General features: G+C 39.6%; 1 protein-coding gene across 7 annotated transcripts in view; it reads right to left on the bottom strand.

The window, feature by feature from the left end:
• Positions 1 to 13,087, bottom strand: part of CADPS (calcium dependent secretion activator) — a 476,150-nt gene that overhangs the window by 21,661 nt on the left and 441,402 nt on the right. The gene's annotated exons all lie outside the window — the stretch shown is intronic.

Raw genomic sequence — 13,087 nt, 5'->3', positions numbered from 1 at the left:
AAACAAACTCTTTAGAAACAATGTGGAGAGACGACTTTCTAGTGGCCAAGGGATTTGCTACTTTCAAGGGTTGGCTGACAGCTGACGATCTATCTGGTAAGCTCTTTAAGGCTTCAACACACACACACACACACACACACAATTCCTTCCTTCCTCCCTCTCTCCCTCCTTTCTTCCTTCCCTTCTTCCTTCCTCTTTTATCACCCTGTCAGATTGTTTATTCTAATCTTCGGCTGGAAATAAGTCAAGGAAGGACTTTGGTGAAACCCGATCGCAAACTTTCACATTGCTGACATCTTGGGCATTGTTGGATAATGACCACATAATGATTTAGTTGCAACTACATTTGTGTTACGAATGGATTGTATAACCGTGTTATTCTGTAATTCTGGATTACTTTCCCCCTCCTGTAAAGCCCTGCTGATCTGTGAAACTTAGTGCCATTGACAGGGCAGCTATGTGGGCAGGTTAAAGGAGTCCATGGGGCCTCGTAGGAGACTCTGGGGCATTGTTGCTGAATTATACCACTTGTGTCAAGGTTTGCTTAAGGAACTTAAGCTGCTACCCTAAACCATTTATCAACTGTCTGGGATGTAATGGTATTGTGTTACCATCATCCCCCTTGCCTCAAATAAACCACAAAACTTTATTCTTATGGGATAAAGGATCTTAGACAGCAGCCAGAGGGAAATATAGACTGAAAGCTGAAAGCCCAGGTAGAAGAGGCTTTTGCAGCACATATGGCATGCAAGCTTCCCCACTGTGTTGCGGTCCCTCTCTGCTGAGGATGGGGTTTCACCCTGAAGTGGGTACAGCAGAGCTTCCTGGCGTCTCCCACCTTTAGGTCTAGATTTGCTGGTACAGGTGGAACTCCAGCTTGATGACAAAATCCTCACATTCAGGAAGAGGCTGGGTTGAGTTTTCATTCAAGTCTGCCTGATTAGCTATGCAACTCCCATCATTGTTAGTGGACAAGCCGTGACTAACAAGCTCCTTTCTACTAGGGGGTCACAACTGCAATTTCTGTCTTGAGTGCTGCTGTGGTAGCAAGCAGGAAATAATGACTGTGTTACTGTTACATGTGTGGTAGATGAATGTGGGAGGCAGAGCCCTCACTGGATGGGAATTTGGGGCTGCGTATTTGAAGACTATAGTTTTTTTTCTGAAAGATATCATGGTTAGGTGTCTACTCTGCACTGGAAAGAAAGGACTTTGATCCAGGACTGACCACTTCCTTGGCTTCTGAATTTACTGAAGTCAGTGTACCTCTCAGTGACTCAACTTCTTTGTAAAAACCCACCTCAAAAGAAAGTTATGACAGTTACAGAAATGATTACATTAAGTTCCTAGAACTGTACCCTGGTACATAGATGAGCAAGTGAGGGAAGTCACTTAGTCGTGTCCGACTCTGCGACCCCATGGACTGTAGCCCACCAGGCTCCTCCATCCATGGGATTCTTCAGGCAAGAATACTGGAGTGGGTTGCCATTTCCTTCTCCATGGTACCCCATAAATTTTGGCTTTCATCAGCCTCAGTAGCTGTAAAGTGGGGATCATTAGGTATCTACTTTCTAGGGCTGCGAAGAGGACTTACAAGAAATAACACTTTAAATGAGATGATGTGGTTACCATCAATGAACAGTCAAGAGATATACCTAAAAGAAAGACTAAATAAACTTTATCATTATTATTAAACCTGTCAATTATTGGGGCTCTTCCTCCCTGTTTGTACCTAGAAAGCAATCCTCTTCCCTCCCTTCACAAGTCCTCGTTGGGACTGGCTCACAAAAGCAGCTTTCAGAATGTGTTCTGGGCTGATAAACATTTCAGCCCCATCTTCCTAAGGCATGGGGTATGACAGGAGGAGCACTGTATTTGGAGTTGGGGAGGTTATTAGCAATACTGGATAACTCACTCTTTCTACACCTTCATGACTGGACAGCGTCACTTGGGGTTAAGCAGGGTAAAGCCAGAGCCCTGAAAGATGCTGACCCAGGGAATGAGATTTGGCTTAAAATGCTCAGTAAGGCAGAAAATAGACCTAAGACATTGTAGAAAGTCTATCCAAAGTAGGGGCTGCAAGAGAAACGGTGTTCTAATAAATCTTCAAAATAACTGAAAAGCTGAAAAGCCAAATGGACCCAAACAATCCATTCCTCATTAAATTAACCAGAATACTATATATTCAAGGCTTCTGAGCAACAACAAAAAATAAGGTGACAGTTGCAAAAATCCATAGTGAGACATTTAAAGAATTACTATTTTTGAGTTAGAATTGGAAATTACAAAATCCTTTTAAAAAATCTCTGACAAGGTCCATGAGGCAGGTTAGAGATTCAATACCTGTGTATACACAGTGACTGAGAGTTCATGGGTGCAATGGTGAGTAAGACAGAGAATACTGCTGCTCTCAGTGTGGTGGTGGGGGAGGGTGGCAGCGGTGGCAAGGCCACAGTTTCAAGAGATGGGGTCCCTGGACTTGGGGGTCTTGGGCAAGCTCTTTTTGGACCTTAGGTTCCTATCTTAAAAATGAAAATAATAGTACCTTCTTCTATCTCTTTGTATGCTTGCTATATATGTATATATATATATATATATATATATATAAATAGAAAGGTTATCAAGTAGTTTTGTTGGCCACAAGATGGAAAGGTTATTACTAGAAATAACAGAACTAAACATGTGTTTTTGACTAAATCGGGACTTATCAACCTTACTAGTGTTGACATTTGGGGCCAGATAATTCTCTGTTGTGGGGACTGTCCTGTGCAGGGTCATGCTGACCATCTACCATCAGATCTTAGTAGCACCCCTCCCCCGACCGCAGAGGTGAGACTGTCAAAACGTCTCCAAATCGTTTCCAAATGCAAAATGATCCACGGTGCAGAAAATACTGCTCTAAGTCAGTGATTCATGATTGGGCTGAACCCTTGGACTTGTTTAAAAAAACAGATGCTTGAGCTTTATCTTACACCTACTGACTCAGAATCTGTGGCATACAGAATCTGTGGCTGGAATGAACACATTTTTTTAAATTAAAAAATATATATACATAAATATACAACTTCCAAATTCTAAAGCCCTGTCTAAATATGATTCAAACAATCAGATAATTAACAGAGGGGTATCCTATGTATCTGACCAACATTCCTTAAAATTTCATGTGATTCAAAGAGGAGCCTAACATGAAACACAACTGAATATAATGAGATATGATCAATAGGATCCTGGAACAGAAAAAGGACATTAGGTAAAGCTAAAAATGTATGAGAGAACTGTGGCTCACAAAAATATGTAAGTAATTCTTATGTACACCCCTGGTTAACAAGCACATATTAATGACAAAACAATACCTATTAACGTAAAAAGAATTTAGCCCTTAAGATGATGGAGCAGCTGATGCCTACGTGGCAAATATCCAGATGCCTAGACTGGAGTCATCATAACCTGAGTGAAGCTATCACTTAAGTTCTGAAAGGACATCTCCAAACAGAAGTCCTGCCGAGGCTGATGAAGCTACGGTGGTGGTGAGTCAGGGATGCTCCCAGAAGAAGCAATACTGTTTCCCTGTATAGCGTCTGAGCACAGAATCCTCTCTCTTTCTCTCCCCCAAACCCAACCTGCCCAAGCTGGCTCCTCTGGGGTACTATCTCTGCGGCTCCAACCTACAAGACTTTGCTCTAGTTTAAAGCAGATTTTCCCAAGGGAACCCTCCTACACTGTTGGTGGGAATGTAAACTGGTACAGCCACTATGGAAAACAGTTGGAGGTTCCTTAAAAAACTAAAAGTAGAGCTATCATATGATCCAGAAATGCCACTTCTGGGCATATATCTGGAGGAAACTCTGATTTGAAAAGATACATGCACGCCAATGTTTGTAGCAGTATTCTTCACAATAGCCAGGACATGGAAGCAACCTAAGAGTCTATCGACAGATGAACAGATATGGTGTGTGTGTGTGTGTGTGTGTGTGTGTGTCTATGTGTGTGTATATATATATATACGAATATTGCTCATCCATAAAAAAGAATGAAATCATACAATAACATGGATTGGATGGACCTAGAGATTCTCATACTAAGTGAAGTAAGTCAGAGAAAGATATGTATTATATGCTATCACTTATGTGTGGAATCTAAAATATGATACAAATGGACTTAGATAATATAAGCAGACTCAGAGACATAGAAAACAAACTTTTGGTTACCAAAGTGGAAATGGAGTGGGGGAGGGATAAATTAGGATTTGGGGATTAGCAGATACAAACTACTATATATAAAATAGATGAACAAAATCCTACTTATAGCACTGGGAATTATATTCAATATTTTACAATACACCAGAATGGAAAAGAATCTGAAAATTCTCTCTTTATATAACTCCATCACTTTGCTGACACAGAAAACTGACATAATATTGTAAATCAACTATACTTTAATTAGAAAAAAAATTTTTTTCTTTAGAGATCCTGTAGCACAACTGGGTTCTTTGTTACTTACTATTATATTCTCTATTTCATCTCTGGTTTTTCAAATTCCTGTTGACAAGGAATGTATCATTATTTTTCTTCGTTGCAAAGCTTGTTGTAGTGTTAGGCAAGAATTTCTGTTGGGTTTCATGGTACTACCACTACTGATGGAGACAGCAAAAGAAGGGGCATTTGTGGAGCAATTTTAATGCGCCAAGCATCATATGGTTTATCCATTGCCTCACTGAGTTGTTCTAATCCAAAGAAGTAGGTACTGTTTTTATCCCTATTTTTAGAGGGGGAAATCGAGGTTACTCAAAGTCACACAACAGGTAAGCAGTCGTAGACCCAAAAACTGACCTTGGGGCTGTCTTACTACAAAGCCTATGCTCTTCATGTCTGTTTGACATAAATAAGTTAGTTCCTTAAAAACTTGAAAGGACACTTTTTAGTAAAAGGAAGGTGTGGTGATTCATTTAACTGACAAGATTGAAGGTTTATTGAAGTACTGAAGTTTCATGGGAACCACTCATGGATAAGTGTTAAGTTCAAGATGAGAAAGGCAGGTGTTAAAGATTCTTTGGTTTTTATTTTTGAGACCCTAAAAAGATGTCTTTGGATGACGCTTGTCAAAAGGATTTTGGAGACTAGTTTCTGATAAATCTCTGAAGTCGAGTATTCTTTAGAGACAGAAATCGGAATCCCTTGGTGAGAAAATGATCCAAAGATAATTGCATGTTTTTTTTACCAACATTTAAAGTTAAACAGCCCATATCACTGCAGACAAAGGATTTTTAAATTATTGACATTTTGAGCTATATAATTCCTTGTTGTGGGGCTGTCCAGTGCAGCCTTCCCGGTCTCTACTCACTAGATTCTAACAGCAACTTTCTATCTGTGACAACTGAAAATGTCTCCAGACATTGCTGAATGGTCTCTGGGAGGTGAAACCACCTCTGGGTAAAAAAAAAAAACCACTGGTCTAGTACTCCTCAAATCGGTGAGGTCTCTTCTCTTTAACAGGATGGATCCCTAGGCCAAATAATGAACTTTTTGAACAAAAGGAGGTGATGGTTCTCTTCCTTAAAAAAGGTGTAAAACAGGCTCAAGGATGTATTGTATAACATGTAGAAAACAACCAATGTTTTGTAATAAATATAAATGGAAAGTAACCTTTAAAAATTGTAGAAAAAAATTTTAAAAAGCCAAATGGGGGAAAAAGAACCCTACTGACTTAGAGAATTATACTGGAAAACTCATGAATTTAACTTGGTTTACATATTATTTGTTCTTTGCCAAAAAAATTTTTTTACACAAAATATGATAGGATATTTTATATTCTGGATGGCATAAAGATCTGGTAATTAATAATAATTCCATCCTGGACAAGACCTGGAGATTTGTTGGTATAATGGGCATTAATTAGTCCAGGGATGGTTAGGGTGAAAAATTCTGCCAAAGGCAGTCAAGGTGACCCAATGTGGCAAGCCGTGCAATCATTATAAACCTTCTGATACAGGAATATTCATACTAGTGGCAAATTGCTACACTCCATTAACTGGATTTTTAGTGAACTCAGCAGGAGTTTAACAGAACAGGAAGCTGTTAACTGTTCTCTTCAGAACTGGGAATTTAGGATGAATGAAGTATTCAAGTTGAGCCTTCTTTTCAGGTTTTTGGACACACACAAATAATTTGTAGCCACCTAATAGAAGCAAAAAAAAATAATTTTTTTTTAACCAAGGTCCTGATGAAATTATAAAAAGCAAAGCAATTGAGGGAGGTCAAAGTGGGACTCTGCACTGCTGACCTAACTTGCTGCTCTGGATCCCTTCCCTGGTTTTGAGTGACTCCTCCTGAGAGCCATGGTGAGGGAGGTGGGGAGTCCTGGACGTCTCACACGCTTGTCCCATCGCTGCACAAAGCCCTCCAAATATAATCTACTTCCAAAACAGGCACAGCCTCCATGTCACCTCTGGGGTTGACAAGTGGACTCTTCGTTGCTGATGCTAAACACACTTCTCAAATGTGTGCGATGGTGGTGGCAGAGGGACATATGACACATAGAGACGTAAGGCTCCCTTGTTCATGTGGAGCATTAACCTCTGGGTCATCCAGATAAGTGGTTCTCAAACAGGAGTCATTTTGGTGTCCCACCCCCCTGCTCCCAGGGTACTTCTGGGAATGTCTAGAGGTTGGGTCATTACAGTTGAGAAGGGGTTGCCCCTGGCATCTGGTGGGTAGAAGCCAGGGAAGCTGCTTAGCATCCTTCAATACACAGGCCAGCACACCCACAACCAAGAACTATCTGGCTTGAAATGTCAGTAGTGCCAAGAGTGAGAACCTCTGCTCTCTAAGGACCTCTTACAACCTACAAATCATACAATGAAATCATTTCATTGGTTACCATCAAGATTTCTGAAAGAAAATAAGATATCACACTGCACCTCAGAGAGGGTGAAAACTGTTTCATAAACTTTTGTTGTTGTGTATGCATAAATACATACTGGGTTGTAATATAAAATGTGCTTCCTATTGTGAGTCACAGGCATATAAGAGAGTCACTGATCTTACCCGGTACTTCTCAAACATTAAATCAACAGAGGATCTTGTTAAAATGGAGATTCAGATCTGTTTCAGCTGGAGTTGGGCTGCAATTCTGTACTCCCAGAGGAGACAGATGCTGATGGTCCATAGAACCACACTTTGAATAATAAGAACCTAGATGATATTTAAAATCTATTCATTAAAAAATTTTAGGGCAAGCGATTATGACTTAGACATCAAGAGATAGTGAAATCTTATGATAGTAACCTCTACAGAGCACTGCAAGAAGGGAAGTATTTGGGGATTTAGTACATCTCCTGTCTTGAAACTCAATGTGATAATATTTGTTCCACAAAATGTGCTTTGGCTACTGTGTGTGTGCCTGTATATATGGTGTGTGTGTGTGTGTGTGTGTGTGTGCACATGTGAGTCTGTCACTTACTGCCTCCATGCCATAAGTCTGTCATAAGAAAAAAACAAACCTTTTCTAAGACACAAAAGTATTGTGTGGGTCATGTTAGCAAGGATACTGTGACCTTAATGTAACAGAGCAATCAGCTTGGCTTCTTAGAATGACTATTGGAACATTCTCCGTTGGAAAAGAAAACAAATTAACTGTATTCACCAAATGTCTCTTGGAACACAGAAAGCTGTTCTGATAAAGATACTTAGCAAAACTCTTTGGTAGGCGCAAGCTCCAGAAAAAATTGAAGACTGGTTTTATGTCAAGTTTGCCTGAAAGTAAACGAGATCTATTTCTGTGAATGGCTTCAGAAACAACATCTAGATCAGAAAGAACTACTTGAAGACATGGCCCTGAAATATAAATCTGTAAGAATGATGCTAACCAAAAATAAATGCTTCCTTTTGGATAGTAACAGCTCATTTGATACAATTAATCCAAATAATCCAAATCTATTAATGCCTCCTTATCTTTTCTGCATGCAGGACTATTGAAACCTCAGGCATGGAAAGAAGCCTGTGGAACAGAAATGTGTTTCTATACCTAAGACTTGAAATGCAAAATAACTGCTATCATTTACTAGTTATTGTGAAGGATATGTATTTGAAAATAAGATTTACTGCCATAGCACAACAGAGGCATGAAAACATTCTTCTTTCCATCCCCTCCCATTCTAGTAGAGCTTACTTTCCATCACGTCAAAGATCACCATTATTCATGCCTTACTCTTTGGGCTTAATATCTGAATAAAACTGCCAATATTCCAACAAGGGCAGAACTAAGCCTTCTTCACCTTAATACTGGAGCAAATAGCACATCTGCTAAAAGCAGATCTACATGATGGGAAACAGGGAAGTCATGAAGACACTGGGTCTTTAAGGAGCACTGGATAAAAGTCATGAAAGTGAACTGTTTTCTAATTCCAGCTTGGAACGGTCCCGAGTCTGAGGTTCACTGCAAGAACTCAAACCCTAATCATATGTGTGTGTGTTTGTATTTTATATTCCTTATAATGTTACAAATCAAGGTGAGACGGACAGGTTTTCCACTTCTCAATTCCCTCTGACTCTGTGCTCCGTTTCCACATTCTACTTGGGAAACGATACTTGGCCCAGGACATGCCTGAACTGCCAGAGTTTACTTTGGGATTCACGATCAGGTGGAAAAAAAAAAATCAGTAATCTTTCCTTTCCTGTATTTCCTGATTCATTTTGGATCTGTCTTCCTGTTCAAGTATATATTATCACACAGATTCTCAAGGATACCCTAGGAGCCTGGAGAAAACAATCTTTAGCCTCATCACTGAGGATGATGGGGTTGAGGTCATAGTTCAATTAAAGCTGGATCTGAGGAGTATTGAAAAGCTCAGCTTCAGACTGATTTGAAGGGCTTAATTTCAGATTGATAACCTCAGCGAAAATCCTAGCAGAATTAACCAAGAACCCTTCCAAACGATGTGAGGTGGGGAGTGGGGGAGGCCAGTCTAAGTTCCCAGCCCAAGATTGCACCAAAGCAGTTACAGTGAGATGAGAAACACTGAACTGGGACCTCAGGTTTCCTTCTTCAGCTCAGATACCTGTGCCTTAGTGTAGGAAATAAAATCACCACAGCTCTTCATATGGGCAACTTGTTCTTGACCTCTGTGAAGTCCTTGTGGTTTAGCTTTTTATTTTAAAACTAGCTTCAGAAATTTTCCTTACATACAGAGAACAGCTTAAAAAAAAAACAAAAACCCTGGTTGAATTATGCTGAGTTACTAATTATGTCCAAAAGAGCTACTTGGTTGAATTCAGCTAGATATATATTTTTTTCTCCTTAAATTAGTTCTATGTTTAGATAGTAATAAACTCCTCCAGTCTGCAGAACAATTGGCACGACAGTCCCTTTAAGTCAGGATCATGAAAAAAGGGCCAGTACTGGTAAAAATGAAATTGAATGTACATCTCCACCAGAAACAACGTGTGGCCCTGAATCACAGCCTGGGTTGCACAAACAAACTATAAAGAATATTTTGGGGACAAGTGGGAAATTCTGAATATGGACAGTGAATTAAATGAACACTTACTGACATTGAAAATCAAGACCATCAACTTAAAAATAGCAATTTTTCCTCACTTACTTTGGTTAAAAGTATATCATATACATAAACAGAAAAAGAATCAAAGAATAAACACTCTGCTTGCTGGACATGTAACATTTTCTTATTTCTGCTTAGTGGTATTTTCTAAATGTCTGAAATGTACATTTGTTTCCTCTGTAATAATAAAAGGTATAGTCACTCCTTCCTATCCTTCCCTTCCCCAATCAGAAGGTCAATTATAAGTTATTTGCCAACATACTGTTGCTTTGTTTAGGAGGTAGGGCTAGGTCATTTCAGAGTCAATGGAATGAACAGATAGTTCTATGAGATGATGATGATGATAAAAGACTTGTTAGATTTTTAACCATGCCAGTCTATATTCAATATGTTCTTCAGTCCTCAAAACAACTGTTAAGAAGTCAGTTTCTTCATAGGTGAGAGAACTGAGGCTTAGAGAGATAAACTAATCAACCCGAAGTTAGACAGCTAAGAAGTGGCAAAAACAGAACCCCTTCTCCTGTCTGGCTTACTTCAAAGCCCCAACCCTGATCACCATTCTTCTACCTGCTTCAGAACTATGTTTTACCAAAGGTACCAGGTGACTGTACATCCTGTAATTCTAAGCAAGTTTGGAGTTAATGCCTGCAAGTGACGGCACGATTCTTACAGCACCTTCACATGGATATGGGGTTTTGTTTAACAAGAAAAAAAGATGCCTGGGAAAAGCCTTTCCACTTCAGGGATGATGATGATGTGATAATGGTGGTGGTGGTGGCTGACACTTTCCAAACGCTTCCTGGGCCTGATGCTGGCAGGAGTGCCCGGTGCTCCACCCTCAGAACCACTCCACAGGAAGGTTCTGCTTATTATCATCTCTTACACAGATGAATCAGCTGAAACTCTGAGAGATTAAGTACCTTGTTCATGGTTACCTAGCTTGTGAGGATCAAGGGTGAATTCTGAAGGCTCCAGAAGACAGGCCTGGGCTCACTACCCAAGAACTCCCATGAAGGGGCAGCCAAGCCGGCTTCTTGCTTCTAGAGGAGATAACTCACTGTCTCTGTGTCTTGAACGCCATATGCCTTGATTTTCTTTAATCAGCCCTTAGAACTACAACCTATTCTATTGGTGAATCTTGTATGCTTCTCTCCACTTTTGTTCTTTTGGAGGTAACTTCCCTCTGAGGCATAGCTGGCCACACACCTGACAGATATCACCTAAGAACATAATGTTTCTCTTGCTGCCTGGTCTTCTGTACACTTCCTTCCTCGAGCAGAATGGCTCCTACTTTGATTGATACATGTTCACTTAGGTTGTGCTTTTGTAATTTAATCAGGTTATCTGTGGCATCTTATATAAATAAATACAGCAAATATATTTTAATAGGCAGGGGTTTCAGTTTTCAAATTACCCCTTTAAAGGGACATATTCACACTCAATTACTGGGCTGACACATAAAGTGGACAAACACATGATTTGATAATGGAACAGCAAATTAAAATCCGTGAAAGGCAGAGAATACGGGGCGGTAGCCCCAACCGAACCTGACTGTGCTGCCTGATTAAGTGCTTACGAGGCGGTGTGGTGAGGGGGCCCTTTCCTGATCTGATAACTGCCACGGAGAAGCCAAATGCAGAGTCAATCTGCAAATACTTAATCCTCCAGAAGGCAGATTAAGTGTATAATTGACCTATATAATCCACGTATCATCTCCAGTCCAGTGTTTGCTAGGCCTGGTTCACGGTGACACGGGGGCCCGGGGAAGGCAGTGAGCATGCAGCATTACCCCCAGCGTGGATGCCATCCAAGTTTGAGATGGCTTTTTAATCACTCATCTCCGAGCCTGTGAGGTTTAAGCAGATGAATTCACCCTAAGCACATCTCTTTTAATCCCGATTTTCTTCTCAGTCTGTGTCTTCAAGAAGTACAAGGAGGAAAGAAAATAAATTAATTTTTGTTTAGACCTTGAAATCTTAGGTGCTTCTCTTGATGATCTGATCTCTAATTTCCAAAAGCATGTTTTTGTTTCAGGGGAAATGGTGAATTAATCACCAGAGGTGGGGGGAAGCTATCTGCATGATTTATGGACACTCAAGCTTTAAATTGCTGTCTTCCAGTTATTTCTTGGGCTGTGCTTTCCTTTTCAAGCTGCTGCTTCAGGAATATGGAGATTATTCATCTTCATGTTTTATATTTTCTTTAAAAGTCAGCAATAATTTTCAAAGAGGCCAAGCTCTCACTTGAGTCTGACAGCAATCAGATTCTCTTTTCAGAATTCAGCATCTTTAATATAATTTAGATTCTCTATGATTGTACATATCAGCATATTTGCTTGCTCTAAACCTCTGCTTCTTTCCCCCCAAATATTATAAACTGTTATTTTGAGCAATTAGAACTGGTTTACAATGGCTCACCATTCTTTTAGCAAAAAAAAAAACAAAAAAAACCAAAAAACAAACATGCAGATGAAAAAATGTACATATCTGAAACACCAAGAAAAACAGTTTAAGGATTCTTTTCCTGTCAGCACTTAATTTTGAACTGATCAGTGTTTTTTTTTAGGTGCATGACTAAAAAGGTTGCTAGCATTTTATAGGAGGACTATGTGAATCAGTGATTAATAAACAGGGAAACTTTCACTGCATTGAAAAGACTTGGTGAGACAACATTATGCTTGACTGTATTTCTTCAATCAACCTAGAAAATGCCTGTTTAAAAAAAAAATTTGGCAAAGATGAATTTGGAAAGCTGTTCTTAAGTTACATAATAAAATAGATAAAAATGCAGAACATTAAATATAGAGCCCCAAATGCTATGCCGATAATCTCCCACAAACACCCAATTCCAGCCAGAAGTACAATGACGAGGAAAAGAAAAACCCCAGCTCAGACAGAGACAGAGAGAGAGAACACGGAGATCGGTGCTTGGATAAAACGGAAGATGCACTCATTAAATGACTGGGTATTAGTCTAAACATTCTCAGGAACAGATATACACTAAAGCCATCCAGACTCTTCCACAAGGTACACTCAGAGGCAAAAAAAAAGAAAAGAAAAGAATCCTGAATAATAAGAACTTAAAGGACCTTCCAGGTAAATTAAACTGAGACTTTGAAACACCGTTAAAAATACAACAGGAACTCTGAGAACCCTCCTCTGAATGACAGATGCCAGCAGGAACTATAAAACAGAATGACACAATAATCAAAATCAACAACCTCCAAACAGCAAACAATCTCGGAGATACATATTTTCCTCATTCAAAATGCTAATGTTCTATTATTCATTTTTGCCATTTATCAAAATGCAACAATTTGGAAGAGACATCTCTCAGATCAACAAGTTTTTCTCAATAGTTTTCTGCCAATTGTTTAGAAACCCGCCCTAGGACCACTATCATTAAGAATGAAGTTGAAAGGGTAAGTCCACTGTAGCAAGAAATGTAGGGTGAGAGGTTTTACAGACATCCTTTTTGCCTCAATATTCCTATTCCCTTGTGTAGCTTAGTGGACAATGAGGGCCTTCCAGA

This window comes from Capricornis sumatraensis, chromosome 10 (genome assembly GCF_032405125.1).
Source record: "Capricornis sumatraensis isolate serow.1 chromosome 10, serow.2, whole genome shotgun sequence".
NCBI classification, from domain to species: Eukaryota; Metazoa; Chordata; class Mammalia; order Artiodactyla; family Bovidae; genus Capricornis; species Capricornis sumatraensis.
Note: the sequence above shows the minus strand (reverse complement) of the source record. Positions and strands in the feature narration are given on the sequence as shown.